Source organism: Elephas maximus, chromosome 1 (genome assembly GCF_024166365.1).
Source record: "Elephas maximus indicus isolate mEleMax1 chromosome 1, mEleMax1 primary haplotype, whole genome shotgun sequence".
NCBI classification, from domain to species: domain Eukaryota; kingdom Metazoa; phylum Chordata; class Mammalia; order Proboscidea; family Elephantidae; genus Elephas; species Elephas maximus.
The window spans coordinates 10,830,196-10,845,343 of NC_064819.1; the positions used below are offsets into that span (position 1 = coordinate 10,830,196).

Genomic DNA, 15,148 nt, shown 5'->3' on the forward strand with positions numbered 1-15,148 from the left:
ACCATGCTCCTGGGTAGGTAGACGCAACATTGTGAAAATGTCAATTCTACCCAAAGTGATCTACAGATATAATGCAAACCTGATCCAAAGACCAAAAGCATTCTTTAATGAGATGGAAAAACTAATCACTAACTTTATAAGAAAATGAAAGAGGTCCTAGATAAGTAAAGCGTCACTGAAAAAAAGAACGATGTAGGAGGCCTCACATTACCTGACCTCAGAACCTACTGTACAGCCATGGTAGTCAAAACAGCCTGGTACTGGCACAATGACAGATACAGAATTGAGAACCCAGATGTAAATTCATCCATGGTCAGCTGATTTTGATAAAGGACCAAAGTCCATTAAATGAGGGAAAGACAGTCTTTTTAACAAGAGGTTCTAGCGAAACTGGATGTTCACCTATAAAAAAATGAAACAGGAGCTATACCTTACACCAAATACAAAAACGAACTCAAAATGGATCAAAGACCTAAATATAAAACCTAAAATGATAAAGTTCATGGAAGAAAAAATAGTGACAATGCTAGCGGCCCTAATACATGGCATAAACAGGATACAAACCATAACTAAGTAACAATGCACAAACACCGGAAGATAAACTAGATAACTGGCAGCTCCTAAAAATTAAACACTAATGGTCATCAAAAGATTTCACCAAAAGAATAAAAAGAGAATCTAGAGACTGGGAAAAATTTTGGGCTATGATATATCTGACAAGGGTCTAATCTCTAAAATCTGTAAAATACTTCAACACGTCATAACAAAAAGACAAATGATACAATAATGGGCAAAGGGTATTGTATCATTAAGGTTGTATGTCAATTTGGCTGGGCCATGATTATCAGTGGATTGGCAGTTATGATGTAGTTTGGCAGTCGTATAATAATGTAATCACTTTCATGATGAGATCTGATATAATATAATCATTTCCATAATGAGGTCAGCTACGAGTAGCCAATCGGTTGAAAGGGAGTATCCTTGGGGGTGTGGCCTGTATCCTATATATATGGACTTTCTGGCAAAACACACTCGGTTTTGCTGTGCCCTGGATTCCGCGTTCAGCTCCTCAGCATCTTACCTCCAGCTCTTGGGACTTGGGCCAGCAGCCTGCCGTTTTACCTGCTGATCTTGGATTCATCAGCCTTCATAGCCATGACCAAGCAGCCTGCCATCTGACCTGTGGATCTTGGGTTTGTTAGCCCCTGCAGCTACAGGAGTCAGGAAAAACCTCCAGCCTAACACCTGATGTCTGACCTATGAACTTGGGACTTGCCAGCCTCTACAATCGCGTGTGCCATTTCCTTGAGATAAATCTCCCTCTCTCTCTCTATATGTATATGCCTCACTGCTGTGGCTTCTCTAGAGAACTCAGCCTAAGGCATGAGCAGACACTTCACCAAAGAAGACATTCAGGCAGCTAACAGAGACATGAGGATATGCTCATGAACATTAGCCATTAGAGAAATGCAAATCAAAACTACAGTGAGATACCATCTCACCCCAACAATACTGGCATGAATCAAAAAAACAGAAAACAACAAATGATGGAGAAGTTGCAGGGAGATTGGAACTCTTATGCACTGCTGGTGGGGATGTAAAATGGTACGACTGCTATGAAAGATGATACGGTACCTCCTTAGAAGCTACAAACAGAAATACCATACTATCCAGCAATCCCACTGCTAGGAATATATCCTAGAGAAATAAGAGATATCACACAAATAGACATATGCACACCCATGTTTATTTGCAGCATTATTCACAATAGCAAAAAGATAGGAACAACATAAGTGCCCATCAACAGACAAATGGATAAACAAACTATGATACATACACACAATGGAATACTACACAACAATAAAGAAAAATGAATTGGAAACATCTCACAACATGGATGAATCTGGAGGACATGATGCTGAGTGAAATAAGTCAATCACAAAAGGACAAATATTGTTTGAGACCACTATTATAAAAACTCAAGAAAATGTTTACATGAAGAAAAGAAAACAAACAAACAATCTTTAATGGTTACTAGGAGGGGGCGGGTTAGAGATTGGCTGCCAACCAAAACGTTGGCAGTTCAAATCCACTTGCGGCTCCTTGGAAACACTATGAGGCAGTTAGTTCTACTCTGTCCTATAGGGTCTCTATGAGTTGGAATCAAAAGTTTGGGGTTTTTTTTGTTGTTGTTGTTGCTGTTTAGGGAGGGTACGGGTGAGAAGGGGAAATCACTAGATAGTAGACAAATGTTAACTTTGGTGAAGGGAAAGACAACACACAATATAAGGGGAAGTCAGCACAAAGTCATAGAAGCTTCATACACACATCTAAACACCTTGAGGGACCAAATTCCTGGGGCTGAGGGTTAGGGACCATGGTCTCAGGGGACATCCAGGTCAATTGGCATAACATAGTTCATAAGGATTATGTTCTACATCCTACTTTGATGAGTAGCACCTGGTGTCTTAAAAGCTTGCGAGTGGCCATCCAAGATACATCTATTGACCCCATTCCATCTGGGGCAAAGGAGGATGAAGAAAACCAAAGACAGAAGCAAAGAAAATATTAGTCCAAAGGACTAATGGACCACAATTACCACAGCCTCCACTAGCTTGAGCCCAGGAGAACTAGGCAGTGCCTGGCTACCACCACTAACCACACTGATAAGGATCACAATTGAGGGTCCCAAAAAGAGTGGGAGAAAAATGAAGAAAAAATTCAAATTCACAAAAAAAGACTGGACTTACTGGTCTGATTGAGACTGGAGAATTCCCAAGATTGTGGCTCACAGACATCCTACTAGCTCAGAACCAAAGCCCCTCCCGAAGTCTACCTTTCAGCCGAAGATTAGACAGGCCTATAAAAAAACAGCACACACAAGGAATTTGCTTCTTAGTTCAATCAAGTATACAAGACCAAATGGGCAAGATCTGCTTAAAAGCAAAGATGAGAAGGCAGGAAGGGACAGGAAAACTGGACAAATGGGCCATCTAAGATGCATCAATTGGTCTCAACCCACCTGGACCAAAGGAGAATGAAGAACACCAAAGACACAAGGTAATTATGAGCCCAAGAGACAGAAAGGGCCACATAAACCAGAGACTCCATCAGCCTGAGACCAGAAGAACTAGATGGTACCTGGCTACAACCGATGACTGCCCTGACAGGGAACACAATAGAAAACCTCTAAGGCAGCAGGAGAGCAGTGGGATGCAGACCTCAAATTCTCGTGAAAAGACCAGACTTTATGGTCTGACTGAGACTAGAAGGACCCCGGAGGTCATGGTCCCCAAACCTTCTGTTAGCCCGAAACAGGACCATTCCCAAAGCCAACTCTTCAGACAGGGATTGGACTGGACTATGGGATAAAAAATGACACCGGTGAAGAGTGAGCTTCTTGTATCAAGTAGACAGATGAGACTATGTGGGCAGCTCCTGTCTGGAAAGGAGATGAGAGGGCAGAGGGGGTCAGAAGCCGGGCGAATGGACATGAAAATAGACAGTGGAGAGAAGTATGCTATCTCATTAGGGGGAGAGCAACTAGGAGTATATAGCAAGGTGTATATAAATTTTTGTTTGGTTTTGGGTTTTATATAAATTTTTGTATGAGAGAATGACTTGGTTTCTAAACTTTCACTTGAAGAACAATAAAAATTCAGAAAAAAAAAACTGGACGAATGGACACAGGCATTCCGGGGTAGAAAGAGGGAGAGTGCTGACATACTACAGGGGCAACCAATATCACAAAACAATTTGTGTATAAATTTTTGAATGAGAAACTAATTTGCACTGTAAACTTTCACCTAGAGCACAATTGGAAAAAAAAAAAAAAGTATAGCCTTAGAAACCCTATAGGGCAGTTCTACTCTGTCCTATATAATCACCATGAGTTGGAACTATCTCAATGGCAGTGAGCTTGGGTATTGTGTTACTTCACTCTTTACAGGTCACTTGTTTGTACTCACCAGCTTCCCTTAATGCTTCTCTGACATTTTCTCCAGCCCTAGTGTGGTGGGGGATTCCTCTCCAGTTTGGTTGACTAGACTGGAGTTTTCATCCCAACAGGAGAAAACTAAAAATAAAAGCCTAGTAGTCCCAGGAAGCTCGCTCCTAATACCAGGTTTATTGAAACATTTGTTTAAAAAGGTTTGCATCTGTTGCTTGGCACTGATCCTTAAGCTCCAAGACCCCTACCTTCTTAACTAATTATCCTCATGTCAAATAATCAATTACGGTTGATTGACTACATACTCATAAAACCCCCCAAACCCCAAATCCCTCAAAATGGAGGGAGAAGACTGGGATGGGAATCTAAGAACTTTTCTCAACCCAGCTATGAAAGAGAGGGCATCAAAACATACCAGATATGGCATTGTCAGAAAGTGAGTCTATGATCTGAAAGCTTCCCTCCCCCACTGCTCAAGCTGTTTCTCAGATGCTCCTGCCAAGGATGAAGACCACGCATAATTCCACAGCATGGAATACATGAGCAAGGGGGAGTTGTAAACAGGCTGGCCAACCAAAAGCACACAGACACAATGCAACTGAGGCACTGCAGAGCCCCCTCCCTGCAGAGCTGATACAATCCACAGTTCTCATCACAGGTCTCTCCTTCCTAAATATGAGGGCCCTCCTGGGGAAAGGCGGTGGGAGAAAGATCAAGAGGGAGGGAAACAACGGCTGTAGAGGAAATCCACAGTGAGAATTAAAATTATGTGTGTTCTCTTTGACCCAGAAACACCAATTTTGGGAGCCTGTCCTACGGAGATGAAAACCAAAGTGTAAGGATAAATATAAAATGTTTAATGCGGTGTAATTTGTTTGTAGTGAAGAAAAACTGAAGGAAAAATCTGTGCATCTATCAATAGGGACATAATGGGAAAAATTATGAAGCTTCCTATAATAAAATATTAGGTAGCTATTAAGGAAACCCTCGTGGTAACCCTCGTGGTGTGGTGGTTAAGTGCCATGGCTGCTAACCAAAAGGTTGGCAGTTCAAATCCATCAGGCACTCCTTGGAAACCCTATGAGGCAGTTCTACTGTGTTTTATGGGATCGCTACGAGTCAGAATTGACTCGACGGCAATGGGTTTGGTTTTTGTTTTTGGTATTAATAGTGAATTGGATCAACATGTATTAAACTAGAAAAATGTGCATAATACACAAGATAAAATAAAAAAGCAATAACAACTATCATATGATCCCATTTTTATAAAAAATAGAAAATAGCCCTGCATATGATTGTTTAAACATGGAAAAAGAGTGAAGGAATTCACACTGAGCTTTTAATAGCAGCTTCCCCAGGAAGATGGATGGGAGAGAAGGTAGAGATTAATAACATTTTCTTTATGTATTGCTGTCTTACTAGACTTGTTACAACGTGTGTATATTACTTTTATAATTTAAAATGAGATAAAGTTAAAATATAAAAAGGATTTGTTGAGAATTTATAATTACAAGTGATGCCAGACCCCAGAGTTCAGTGGGGATATGTGTTTCTCTGGCCTTTGTATTGAAAGGATCCTGGTGGGTAGAGGCAGAGAGCAACTTGTGCTCTGGGAGAGAAGGTTCACCTGGTGCCACTCAGCAGAGGTCAATTAAAGCACAGACTCGGCAGTGCCTCTGGAAAAGGCCGGTTGCTTATGAAATGAAAACTACTTTCACCTCTCAAAAGTCTCAGCCGCAGAGCTTCAAAGGGGCTGCCTGAGCCAGTGAACAGCCAGCAGAACTATGGACGAGAATACCAGGGGCTTTTGTCTGAGAAAATCTCACCACTCCAACTGTTGACAACCTTTGTTGGCTCCTATTCTGTACTTCAGAGATGCCCCAGCCTCTGCAGGAACAAATATTTCACTGTGTGGGAAAGATGCTTCTGCCAGGTTTGAATGTTTATGTCAGCACTGTGGTGGAAGAATCTTTCAGTCCAGTGGAAGGCAACTGTCACCCACAGGATGATGGCAATTAAGGTCTTGGAGGTATGACAGTGACTTATTATCTGCAATTTGGTTTCACGCTAATAGAGGCTTCTAGATCTTCTTGGGGCAATTGATATATGATATTCAATAATAAAGAAAAAATATGCAAAAGCCTGCCTAATTGTGAAGAAGTTAACTTTTTTGATCATTCATCTTCCAACACTTTTTTGTCTTCTATATTCCTTTTCTCCTCCATCCATGTCTCTTCCCCTATCTTCCTACTTAGCCTCTTTAACAGATTTTTACTTAATATTTTCCTATCATAAATCCACGATTATTATAGTAATCACAGAAAATATAGATAAGTTTAAAAAAGAAAAAATAATCATTTATAATCCCACTGCTAGTAATATTTTAGAATAGCTCCTTGATTTTCCATTTACTTTAAGTAGGTCTATGTTTGTGTAGGAGTCCCTGGGTGGCACAAACAGTTAAGTGGTCGGCTACTAACTGAAAGGTTGGTGGCACAAACCCATGAAGAGTGGCCTCAGAAGAAAGGCCTGGTGATCTTCTTTCGAAAAATCAGCCATCGAAAACCCTACAGACCAGTGTAGCAGGAGCTGGGGTTTGGGGGCCATGGTTTCAGGGAACATCTAAGTCAACTGGCATAATAAAATCTATTAAGAAAACATTCTGCATCCCACTTTGGAGAGTGGCATCTGGGGTCTTAAACCCCAGCAAGTGGCCATCTAAGACGCATCAATTGGTCTCAACCCACCTGGACCAAAGGAGAATGAAGAACACCAAAGACGCAAGGTAATTATGAGCCCAAGAGACAGAAAGGGCCACATATACCAGAGACTACATCATCCTGAGACCAGAAGAACTAGATGGTGCCCGGCTACAACCGCTGACTGCCCTGACAGGGAACACAACAGAGAACCTCTGAGGGAGCAGGAGAGCAGTGGGGTGCAGACCTCAAATTCTCATAAAAAGACCAGACTTAGTGGTCTGACTGAGACTAGAAGGACCCCAGAGGTCATGGTCCCCAGACCTTCTCTTAGCCCAAGACAGGAACCATTCCCAAAGCCAACTCTTCAGACAGGGATTGGACTGGACTATGGGATAGACAATGATACTGGTGAAGAGTGAGCTTCTTGGATCAAGTAGACACATGAGACTATGTTGGCATCTACTGTCTTGAGGGAAGATGGAAGGGTGGAGGGGGTCAGAAGCTGGCCAAATGGACAAGAAAAGAGAGCGTGGAGGGAAGGAGTGTGCTGTCTTATTAGGGGGAGAGCAATTAGGAGTATATATAGCAAGGTGTGTATAAATTTTTGTATGAGAGCCTGACTTGATTCGTAAACTTTCACTTAAAGCACAATAAAAATTAAAAAAAGATAAGGCAGGGAAACCAGATGAATGCAAATGGGGAGCCCAGGGTAGAAATGGGGAGAGTGCTGACACATTGCAGGGACTACAACCAATGTCATAGAATAATTCATGTGTGAATTATTGAATGGAAAACTAGTTTACTGGGTAAATTTACACCTAAAAGACAATAAAATGTTCAAAGAAAAGGAAAACCCTACAGAGTACAGTTCTATTCCGACACACATGGAGTCACCATGAGTTGGAATCGACTTGATGGTAACCGGTTGGTTTGATGTTTGTGAATCTTTGTCTGTATAGATGAATGTCTCACGTATATCTAATATTATGAATGAATATGAGAGAATGTGTGGAAGTGTGAAAGAAGTGTTTGGTGGAGAATTACTGCTGGGGTAGGCACTACTGTGATATGGTGATGTGTTCTGTTTGTCAACCCAATATTAATATTCTCAGACGGACTGCGATAGCAGCCTTCATGTCTCCTCTCTCCTTTCCCTTCACAATTGCCTTGGAAGTCAGCAATGTTTGCATGTAAAGACTTCCATGGTGGGTTATCTGATCTTTCATCCCAGTTTTTCCTCTTGCTGATAACTGGGTACCTAATCATGACCCCAGGGGAGCCCTGGTGGTGCAGCGGTTAAGAGCTCGGCTGCTAACCAAAAGGGCAGCAGTTCAAATCCACCAGCCACTCCTTGGAAACCCTATGGGGCAGTTCTACTCTGTCCTGTAGAGTCACTATGAGTTGGAATTGACTCAATGGCAACGGGTTTGGTTTTTTTTTGGTTTATGACTCCAGCAGCTTAACACTTTCTTCCTTTTTCTGTCTCCTGCCATTATCCTTTCTCCTTTACTCTCACCTGCTGGGTTCACTCTAGCAGCATCCAAAACAAGAAGACATCATTGTTCAGGCATAATCACAGAATCGGTGAAATGTTCATTCATAAAAGGCACTCAAATATGCATCCTGTTCACAGGTTCAGAAGAAAAAAACAAATGAACTGGTTGCTGCCGAGCTGACACGGACTCATGGCAACCCCACGTGTGTCAAAGTAGAACTGTGCTTCACAGAGTTTCCGATGGCTGATTTTCTGAAAGGAGATTGCCAGGCCTTTCTTCCAAGGTGTCTCTGATGGACTCACACCACCAACCTTGTAGTTAATAGCCAACCTTGCAGTTAGCACCAGAGCTCTTAACCATCTGCATTACCCAGGGATCCATTCAGAAGAAACAGGCCAATTAAAGTGGCCCTTAAGAGACTCTACCTCACACAGAAAATCAGGAATATTTAGAGCTGAGACAACCTTTGTTGGTTTGGGGTCTTGACTGCTAGCCTAGATCACACCTCCAGGTCCTTACCATTTCCCTAATTGACATTTGCTTCCACCTTTTAAAAGGTCAGCAGTTGGAATCCATCAGTCGCTCCTTGGAAACCCTATTGGGCAGTTCAATTCTGTCCTATAGTGTCACTATGAGTCGGAATGGACTGGACGGCAATGGGTTTGTCTTTTTTGTTTGTTTTGTCCCCAGTTGCCCTTGCAAAATCAGGATGGCGAACTGGCAGAGCCGAATGACAGTTTGACATTCCAACATAGGCAGACAGCAGAAAGGGAAGGCCAGGGGCATACTTTCCTGGGTGTTCCCAAGGTCACTCTGGAACAGGTACCCATGACTGAAAGAAAGCATTCCCAACCAGCAAGGTCTAGGGAGGATCACGAATTTTCTCTAGGCAATCCTCTGATGCCCTTTCCTGCCCTTACCCCAAGGGATCCTTTCTCCCCGTAAGAACTCCAGAGCTTTTCAGCTAACCTATAAATTTCCAGAGCTCCTCATGGCAATACTGAAGACTGACTTCTTCAGAGCCATCTCACTTCCACAATTATGTCTTCCCGATCACACACCTCATTTTCTTCTGAATATTACGGCGTTTGTGGGTAATCTGCTAAAATAACTCACTTTTTTAATTTTCATTATGGGTTAAAAAATAAACATCCTGGGGCACCTCTGAACAGAAAACCTGCAACCTGAAGAGAGAAGATAAATGGAAGGCGGAGGGGCAGTTCTGCCTGTGGATTGTCGCTCTGCAGTACCGCATACCCCATGCCAGCTTTCTCTACAGTCACTTCCCAGTAGTCTGGCCAAAGCAGAGGGCCACCCAAGCTTCTGTACGGATGTACAGCTTCATCACTTGGTCCTCAGGTGCCTGTAGTATGCGTCTAATGTATATGAACCCAGATTTAGGCCCAAGTCATGCGGGCATACATAAAAAATAAGCATAATTGCTATGGAGTCAATTCTGACTCATGGCAACTCCACGCACTACAAAGTAGAAGTGCCCCATAGGGTTTTCTTAGCTGTCATTTTTGGGGAGCAGATCATCAGGGCTTTCTTCCTCAGTGCTGCTGGGTGAGTTCAAACTGCCAACATTTAGGTTAGTAGTTGGTTGCAAACCATTTGCACCACCCAGGTGCCTTAGGCCCTCTCAGCTCCCTCCACCTGAGTCAATGTGCTCATGAAGGAGACAGAAGGTGCAGCACACAGGCTGTGAATTCAGCTTGCCTCAGGGCATTCTGAGTGGATGTGTTCTGAGGAACAGGAAGAGGGCAGTGAGGCCTGTTCCTAGCCAGGCCCAAGGATATACTGAATGACTCTGACCTCCTTTTGGAAACCCTGGTGGTGTGTGGTTAAGAGCTACAGCTGCTAACCAAAAGGGCAGCAGTTTGAATTTACCAGGCGCTCCTTGGAAACCATGTGGGGCAGTTCTACTCTGTCCTATAGGGTCGCTATAAGTCTGAGCTGACTTGACGGCAATGGGTTGGGTTTGGTTTGGGTTTGACCTCCTTCAATTTACCTTCCGTAGTATAGACAGCACAGGGTATCTAGCTTGGAACTATACACAATTGAATCTTCTGGAAGTTCCTTGGACAGAAATAGACATCAAGGCCTTGCCTGGGCTGGATGCACCTCCCAAGAATTGCTCAAAGTATGGCCCAATCTCTGGTCAAAAGTTACGCGGTTCCCCACAGCAAACAGACTAAAGTCCACACTCCTGTGCTCTCCACAAGCTGGCCGTTAGCCCTTCTACTTTATCTCTTACTGCTAACCTGCCCTGACTCTCCCCATGCCCCTCCTCACCTTACTCAAACAACCAGCACTTTAGCTCGGGCTTGAATATCTGCTCAAGGTATTTTGTCTCTCTGGAAGTACCCTTTCATACCTCACCTGATAGTCAAAGTGCCGTACTTCTTCAGAACCCAACTCAAATGCCACTTCTTCCTTAGAGTTTTTCTCTCTAACCTCCACCTGGAAGCCCTGGCTAGGCTCCACTCCTACCCCAGACTCTCACAGCATGTTGTGTACTAATTATCACACTCGGCATAGTTGTCTTGTGTAGGCCTTGCGTGCATCAATGCCAAAGGAACTGTGTCTTCTACAGCACAGATCCCTCCATTCTTCCATTTGGAATGAATGCATCCCACCTGAAATAACTCCACTCTACTCTAACAAGCTCTTGTCACTATCCCTTCTGGATTCACACCTTTATGAGAACTATATCAGCTAGTCCTCTTTTTCTCAAGCCATTTTCGTCAGCATATGCAGTCTTTCTCCTGATGTACACACTATTAATGCCTGTTTTTCTACCTGTCTCATTCTCCTCCCTGCCTAGAGAGCACATTACTCTGCAAGGTGAGGTCCAATAACACCAGGTATTCTCCGGCCGTGTCATCTGTCTCTGTCTGAGTACCTCACAATTATGACAAACGTCTCAGAAAAACGCCTGGAGAAGTCTAGATGGAAACTAATGCCCCATGGAAACACGTAAATATTTCATCAGGCTCTGAACCAGGCTCTTGCTCATAAATACTTAAACTCCTTGGTAGCATAATGTTCAGTGGCTGATTAGGGTCCAATTATACTGGGATGGCAGCTGGGAGAGGAGGAGGGGAATACAACAGTGGTGGTGGGCATTCTGTGGCATCTCTTCTAAGGATCTAAACCACTCAAAGTGCGCCCAAGGACTCTCAGGTTTGCAGAGACACTCATTTTCCCAGTGCTATCCCACAGAAGTGGGAGGTAGATCAGCTCCCAGTGGCAGCTTTACACACTCCTAGTGTCTAGGGAGGGTGCTGACTGGACTCAGGCAGGCTGCCACATCAACACTCAGCCCCCATAACCTTGCCATACTTCTCTCAGCCCTGGTGACACAAGGAAGATTTTCAAATACAGTACATAAGACTCAAAATGAGGCAGACCCTATAAGAATACGTATATTCTTATAACAACTTTATTCATAATAGCTAAACACTAAATTGACTCGACAGCAACAGGTTTGGTTTTTGGTTTGGAAACAACCCGAATGTTCATCAGTAACAGAATGGGTAAACACATGGTAGATATTCAGACAATGGGATGCTACTCTGGAATAAAAAAAGAAATGAACTACTGATATACTCAACAACATGGATGAACCTCACAGACATCATGTTGAGAAAAAAAAAAAAGACACAAAGGAGAACATACTGGGTGAACCCATTTATATGAAGTCCAGGAACCAGGAGAACTTATCTAGAATCATAGAAATCATAACAAAGGTTGCTTCTGGGTGGTATAGGTGACTGGAAAGGGGCACGAGGAGAAGTGCTGAGATTTAAATGTTCTCTATCTTGTTTAGAATGTGGGTTTGTAAACTCCGGCCCAGCTTCCGGCACAGGGTTCTGCTTATAATTGCTAGGAGGATAAAGGAGGCCACTGGTCTCCAGGATCATCATTTACCTATAAAATTTTGGTTAAGCTGAATTACCCAAAAAGGCTTCTAGTATTTAGCCAAGGGTTTCACAACACTTATAGGTGTCAATGTCTTGTTTGTCTTGTTTTTGTCATTTAATTAATTCTCTAATAAATTCAACATTTATTTATCAATTGCTTGCAATATACCAAACAGGGAACATAGCCATGAATAAAACAAAAAAACTCCTTGTCCTTATGGAGCTTACAGTGGAATGGAGAGGGAGGACAATGAACAAAGAAACAGATATACTATACGATGTCAGGTGGTGACAAGTACCCTTAAGAAAGATAGAGCAGGGTCAGAGGGTAGGGAGTGGTAAAGGGCTGTTTTAGATCAGGTGGTCAGGGAGGGCCTCACTGAGGAGGTCAGATCTGAACAGAGACCTGAACGAACCAAAGACAGGATGCGAGGCAGGTAACTGAGAGAAGAGTGTTCCAGGCAGGGAAGGAGCAAGGAGGACAGTAAGCAAGGGAAGAGTGACAATGCATGAGGTCATACAGGCCAGGTCACACAGGCCTTGGTAAGCCCTGGTAGAGAGCTGGAGTTTCGAAGTGTCAGGGGAAGCCATTGGAGGGCAAGTGAAGTAATCTGACTGGCAGTTTAACGATGAAAAAATTGAGGCAGTTAAGAGATTTGCCTAAGATTCCCGTGGAAGAGTCTGAGGATAAGATCAATATATTTTTCTCTCAAAACTTTAATATTCTTCACAGATCTATTTCTTCACCACCTTCCAATTCACTTCAGCCACCTGGGCCAGATTACATGTGCCTGGATTCTAAACTCCAATTTTTTTTTTTTTTAATTAACAAGTTTATGTTTCAACACAATTGCACATTTATAAAGGAGAGGAAGGTAATTTTTCTGTAGTTTGAACATTTCTATAACAAAATGTTGGAGGGAAAAAGGAGAGGAAGGATTTGTAGCCCCTTTCAGGAAAATTCATCAGCAACTAAGTACTGAAAAGTTGTGGTTCTCAACACCTTTCTGCAAAATAAAGGCTCTGATTTCAACTCTCAAACCCAGCTTCTCTGCCCAAGCCAGTCCATGTTCCACTGGCTCTGTGACATGTCAGAGCCTCAGCACTTCTTTCCTCTCTCCCGCCGCCCCCAATTACTCTCTGAAAACCACAAGGCAGTGGAACAAAACTGAGTTCCATGGGGAACTTTGCAGAAAAGCCCTTTCCTCCTTGCCATCCTCACCCCCGCCTGCTAAAGCTCTGAAGGTCAAGCCACAGAAAAGGAGACATTAAAACCCTCAACAGGAAACTGAAACTGTTAAGTGCCTATTCTCCTTCCTTCGAATCCGGTTCCCTCAACCACTATTCTTCCACTCCTTCATTCCCCCATCCCCTGGGGGCCTCCTGGGCCACAAGTCTGCCTTCACTGGTCTCTGAGGTTCTCTATCCCCAGGCTACTATAACCCTGCCTCTGATCAGGCCCACTCCAGGCTTATACTAGGGAACAGACAGAAGCTAAAAGCCAGAGGTGGAAAAGAAGGGAAAATACAGACAGCACTTCAGAGACAGAAGAGGCCCTGAAGTGGAATTAGGCTGGCCAAATGGGGGCCAGAGAGTCACTCCCTCACGAGACCCGTAACTCCAGCAAAGCCTGCCTGGGCATTTTATTCTCCAGACTCAAAATGTCTTACATTTCACCCAGGCGCTTTCTTACTTAGCCTTTTATCTCCCCACCCATATGCTCCACCTGCAGCAATGGAAGAAGCTACTGTTTTGCAAGTCTGGCTGCTACCCAGACTGCAGGGGGGCCCTCTGTGCTGCATTCTAGCCACTGGTGGAGAAAAATTCATGCCTTCTTTGAGGTCTTGCTGCCTCATACAACTATATCAGCTATTTTTCCAGCTTTTAGACCTCACCTGAAAATCTTTCCCTTTTATCTGGGGATGCAGTAATGAATGTTATCCTCTATATCCTGGTTTAGAGGACTATGCAGAGAAAGACATTTCATTATAGGCTAGAACATAATTTGCCCATTATTCATGCATGCATGTACCTAGAAAACCAACCAAGGGAAAAATAAGAGCTTGCTGTAACTTCTCTCCCCAGGGATTTCTATTCTGCAATGTGTTAACAACAAAACTCATTTTGAAGAAAATGCTCAGGGTAGCTGTTGGGCAGTAGCCCATAAATGCCTGTTAACCATTCAAACACGAGTTCTAACAAGTGGCCTCTAGTGTCTGAGGACGACCTTAGGGAGGGTGCTTGCCAAGGTACAAGGATGCTGCAGCTCTGGGCCAACTCTCGCTCTGAGCAGCGCAAGGCTGTTAGACCGCGGCGCAGTAAAAACTTCAGGAGCTGAAGATCTCCACGGGGGAGCCTAGCCTGGCCGCCACCCTGCACCCTAGGGGTGAAAGTGCGCTGCGAGACTGATCGGGGGACAGGCTCGGTAAGGAAGCTCTGGGAAGTCCCCGCGCTGTGGAAACCTGTTCCGGGATCCCTCAATTTCAGCACAGAACCACCACGGCCCCCTTCACACCAAATTCCAGTATTCTCCCGTCTCCTCTCAGGAAACTGCTGCTCGCATCCCTGGTGACTGACCCCACGCTCTCTCCAAATTCCTTACCGTTTCCAAAGACACTGCCTTGACTCTGGCGAGGAGGGAAAGCCCCTGCCCCCTTTCCCACTTTTTATAATTAAATGTTGAAAGTTTTCTGGATATGTAAGTCCTACAAAATCCGAATTTGGAAGCCACAAGGGCGCTCTGCTCACCTCGCCCGGTCCCCGGCCGCCGAGAAGCGACAAGCCCGCGCTGTCTGGGGACGCCCGCGGTGCCCAGGTCTCTCGTGGGTGCGCCGGGCTGGTGGCGCCCTGCGGGCCCGGAGCGGCGCCCGGCGCGCTCGGGCCGCCTCTGGCCGCCGGGGCCCGACCGGCCGCGCCTGCCCGCCCCGCCCCTGGCGCCTCCCCGCGCGGCCACTGGGGACCCGGCGCTGGGCCGGAGGCTCAGGACGGCGCCGGGCCCCGCAGCGCCGTCGCGCCGCATCCGGGAGCGCGCGTCTGTGGGTCCCTTCGCCGCCGGCCCGGCAACCCCGCCTTGGG

At 44.6% G+C, this 15,148-nt stretch overlaps 1 protein-coding gene across 1 annotated transcript in view; it reads right to left on the minus strand.

The window, feature by feature from the left end:
* GPR156 (G protein-coupled receptor 156) overlaps nt 1-14,891 on the minus strand; it is a 142,931-nt gene extending 128,040 nt beyond the window's left edge. Inside the window, exon 1 of the mRNA XM_049877401.1 lies at nt 14,822-14,891. The gene's annotated coding sequence lies outside the window, so the exon portion shown is untranslated. The remainder of the gene's footprint in view (nt 1-14,821) is intronic.
* Nucleotides 14,892-15,148: the final 257 nt, after the last annotated feature.